Source organism: Choloepus didactylus, chromosome 4 (genome assembly GCF_015220235.1).
Source record: "Choloepus didactylus isolate mChoDid1 chromosome 4, mChoDid1.pri, whole genome shotgun sequence".
In the NCBI taxonomy this organism is placed as follows: domain Eukaryota; kingdom Metazoa; phylum Chordata; class Mammalia; order Pilosa; family Megalonychidae; genus Choloepus; species Choloepus didactylus.
The window spans coordinates 110,761,091-110,765,738 of NC_051310.1; the positions used below are offsets into that span (position 1 = coordinate 110,761,091).

Genomic DNA, 4,648 nt, shown 5'->3' on the forward strand with positions numbered 1-4,648 from the left:
GACTTACAGAAACATCCTGCAGGCAATACAGAATTCCCATCTGCCCCCTCAAGCTCCCCCCTCCCCGTTTTCCCTACAATTCACATTTTGCCTTAGTGTGGTAACTTTTTTTTACAATTCATGAAACAATATTGTTTATAATTATGCTATTAACTTTAGCGCATTGTTTACATTGCGTTGCACAGTTCTATGAGTATTTGTGTTTGTGTGTATGTATGGTACCTTACATACAACCTAAAATTTCCCCTTTTCCCCCTTTCCGGGTTTAGTTTTGCTACAGGTTGACCCACCTCTATGCGGCGCCATTCCAAGGGCTCCCGGTTTGGGTTCAAGAGAACTGAGTCCTTGTCTTAAATCTGTCCACTAACTAGCTGTGCGAATCACTGATTCTCTCTTGGAGCCTGTTGCTTTCTCTGTCAGACGGGGTAACAGTTCCCGCCTCGCTCACTTTAAGGAGACACTGTTGTGCTTCAAGGTGCTGATGATGGACAAGACTTGTCAAGCACCGCATAGGATCAATCCGCCTCCGGCTTCTTGCCCTTGCCCCACCTCCCCGTTTCCCGGCTGCCCCAGGAATCCTACAACCTGCTTCAAGTAGAGAATAGGGGCCAGAGAGTGGAAGAGACCCTATCATTGGACAAGCGCTAGAAGCTCAGGGGCTCGAGACTGACTTTTGAACCCCCTCTCGCCCGTTCTAGAGCCTAGTGCTGAGCACAGGCGGAGGAGGCGGACTCTGGTGGTTGCGGAGGTACGGAGTAGATGCCTGGAATGCAGCGGAGGCAGAAGAGAAAAGAGCGGCAGGGAACTGGAAAAAGAGAGAGCTGGAAGACTGAAAAGAACGCGGCGTGGCGCCCACTTCGAAAGTGCTCTTTAAAAGCTCTGCGGGAGCGAGCGGTCTGCTAGTGCAGAGGCAGAGGCCCTCTCCGCGGAGCCGCCGCCCTCTGGTGGCAGCGTGCGAAGCTATGGCCAGCTCGGCCCCGCCTCTTCTCGCAGGGGTTAGGGATGAGGTTGCCGCCCCCTGCAGGCAGGAGTTTCACACACTCTCCACGCCAGGCGTCCCTTGAGCCCCCCCCCCCCCAACCCAGATCTGAAACCTGCCCAAAGGGGACGCCAGGCATGGACTGAAAACCCATTGACGCTTACAACAACCCCTGGCAATTATAAAAGCAAAATGTACCAGACAATTAAGGAGATGATTCTATTCAGGCTATTGCAATAGGGAGAACATTCATTAATGAGGAACATCGCTAAGAAAACGAAGGGAACCCAGAGTTTTATAGAGGCAGGTAAACAAGGGAGTCATCGGTGAGCCTTAAGGGAGTCATAAAGAAGAACGGAGACTGGGCTTTGTTCAGAATATGCCAGAGCAAGGTGGTCCTTTGCAGTTTCCCTCAACATAAAGCAGTGGGGGAATTTCTTAACCATCACTGCCTTCCAGGAGCACAAGGCTCAGATGAAGTTCAGCTTTGTCACGGTAAATGGAGTTTGCTGCAGGGTGGCTGTTTAAGAGATGAGGCATTTCCAACCTGGATTCCAAGATTGCAAGATGGCAAGGAGTCCCCAATCTGAAGTTCACATTTCCCTCTGAAAGTGAAATCAGAGAGTCAGTGCAATGGATGAGTCCAGTCAGCAGCAAAAATGACCTGCTATAGTCTGTGATTTCATTTTTTTTAATATTCATTTTATTGAGATATATTCACATACCATGCAGTCATACAAAACAAATGATACATTCTATTATTCACAGTACCATTACATAATTGTACATTCATCACCAAAATCAATCCCTGACACCTTCATTATGTGATTTCATTTTGATGGTGTGTATCAGAGAAGCGTTCAGATTGCCCAAATCATCCCAGGACAAAGTGGGGGGAAGGACCAAGAAGATGCAGTGCGGAACCCTTGTTGAGCCTCAGAGAGGGCCAGACATGGGGCAGTTCTGGGATCTAGCTACTGTGTCTCTTTCTGTCTATCCTCTCTGTCTCCAGGGCACCTGCTCAGTTATCTCTTCCCACCCAGCTTCCTTTCTCCACAATCTCTACTCCTCATAATATAAACTGGCATCTGAACTGTGGCCACCCCAGCCTCTGCATTTACTCAACCTTTCAACCACAGAGACCACCACTCACTGCAGCTTCCCTCTAGTTCCCTTAAGACACCTCAAAAGACAGCAGGAGTGGTCAGCTTGTGTTTTCAAGCCAGGCCACGAGTCATGGCTTCCAGCCAGCCCATGCCCTGCCTAGGTTCTGGGCAGGCAACCCACCCTGGCCCCTCAGTAGTACAGGGTGGGATGAGAGTCTAAATCAACTGTTTCCCACAGGGGCTGGGGGCAGGACAGCTGCCCACAGAAGGGTCAGGAGCAGCTGCATCAAGGTGAAGTTCTGGGAATCCAGACTTGAAATGTCATTAACTCCGAGCATGTAAGCCCACTCAAGAGTCCAGAGCTTTGTCTCTTGGAAAATGCTGACTGAAGAGGATGGTCTGAATGTCCAGAGAGAAGAGGAATCCACTGTGACAAGACTAGCCAGTGGCCCCAGCAGTGTCCCTAGCAGGGTCCTGTCCAGCTGACACCCAAGTGTCCATCCTCCTTGACAGCCATTTCCAGGTTGCCAAATGTGACCTCCTGCTACCTGTTTAAGCTCAGCCTAAGAGCTAGGAATAATTTTTATATTTTTTAATGGTTGAAAAAAAAATCAAAAGAATAATATATTGAAACACATGACAAATGTATGAAATTCAAATTTCAGTGTCCGTAAATAAAATGTTATTGGAACACAACTATGTTCATTTATATATGTATTGTCTTTGGCTGTTTTCACACTACAATGGCAGAGTTGATTAGTTGCTACAGAGACCACAAAGCCTAAAATATATTCTATCTGGCCCTTTATAGAAACAGTTTGCTGATGCCTGGGTAATCCTAGACTGATGCCACTAGCTGTAAAGATCACTGCTGGCACAGGGGCCTACTCACCAAGCAGGTTCCAAGAGTCCGTTTGTCAGTCCATATGGCTTTTCTCCAAGGAAAGAAGACACTGGCAATACTGACATGACAGGCTGACCCCAATGAGCAATTGCATTTCTCATGGTAAAGCAATCAGTTGGCTTCCTGATCTAGGTCAGCCTCTTTGAGTTTCATTAGCTTGAGTGGCCATGTCCTGGGTATGACCAACTTGGGGACTGTGTCAGGCAGGGATCTTTCATTATAGGTGACAGAAACCCAATTTGGACCAGCTAAAGGAAATGAGACATTTTTAAAGAACACCCTGGCTTGTGTCATGGAACCCCATGCAAGGCATATGGCTGGACCTCAGAGATGTGTACATGAGGGGACTCAGATCACTCAGACTTCCCACAGCCTGGTCCTCTCCTCCCTCTCTGACTCTTTCAGTGTCCTCTGCATACCCACTGCCTTGAGCTTCTCTGGCCACTTCTTACACCATGAGGCCTCAGGGAGTGATGATCTGACCCAAGTCCAAACGCCTGGAGAATGGTGGACTGTGATCATCGCAGCTTGGTTCAGGCAACCACCCTCAACAATCAACTGGGCCCACCTTCCCACGGAACAAAATAGGGGCTTCTGGTAATGGGGACAGGGGAAGGGGTGGGGCACTGAGCTTGGGGGACAGCTGTGCTAGAATGACTGTCCTCACTGTGCTTCCCTGCTCAAACCATTCTTCTGCCCGGGGTGTCCCCACCAACCCCTCCTCCACCCCTTCATGAGGCCAACTCTTCCTTTTTTGTTTGAAGTTTAATTTCCATTTTATTTTCTTTCCAGAGACTAGTTTTTCTTCAGTCTTTATGGACTCAGCTCCTTACCTGGGCTTTGGCGGAGGTCATGGGCAGCACCCACAGGTCTAAATCAGGGTGGGGGTGTCCTGTCCTTTCGGACTTCACAAGATCAGTTTCTGACTACCTTGCTATGAATGGCACAGCTCACGCACTCATGTAATTTCATGTACAGCTTAGGAAGCCCATAGGCATCAAAGATACTTGCTTTGGAAATGTGCCTGGCAACTACAGCCTCTACTATGTTTTGAATGACACATTCCTTGGGCACACAGCGTGTGCAGTTCATGCAGCAAATAGGCTACACGTGGCCACGGCCCTTTTTGGCATGACCGTTGTTCCTTCTTTTCTTTGTCATCTTGGAAGCGAATACCTGAGAGTCTACCTGTCCTTTAAGACTCAAGTTGACTGTTACCTCCACCTGCACACACCCCCTACCCCTCACCCCCACCCCAGTTTCCTTCCTTTATGCTCCCAGAGCAACCCTCCCAAGCTTGTTTCCATCCTGTCAGCTCATTTTAGCTCAAGAGTTACTTGAGGACTCAGTCCATCTCATATTCTCAGGGCCTAGGATGTAGAGGAGGTTCAATAAATGTTTGATGACTGAATTGATTCTGCAGGCTTGGATTCAGTACTTATGGGAGTGATTTTTCAGAAGGGTGCCTTACCTTCCCAGGGCTACCATAACAAATACCACAAACAGGGTGGCTTAAAAACAACAGAAATCTGTTGTGTCACAGTTCACAGAAGTCCAAAATTAAGGTGTCAGCAGGGCCATTCTCCCTCTAAAACCTATAGGGGCAAATCCTTTCTTGCCTCCTCTAGCTTCTGGTGTTTGCCAGCCATCCTGGATTAT

At 48.4% G+C, this 4,648-nt stretch overlaps 1 pseudogene; it reads right to left on the bottom strand.

Annotated features, from left to right (window-relative positions):
- Positions 1 to 899: 899 nt before the first annotated feature.
- Positions 900 to 4,150, bottom strand: LOC119532764 (annotated as a pseudogene).
- Between the last annotated feature and the right edge of the window lie 498 nt (positions 4,151 to 4,648).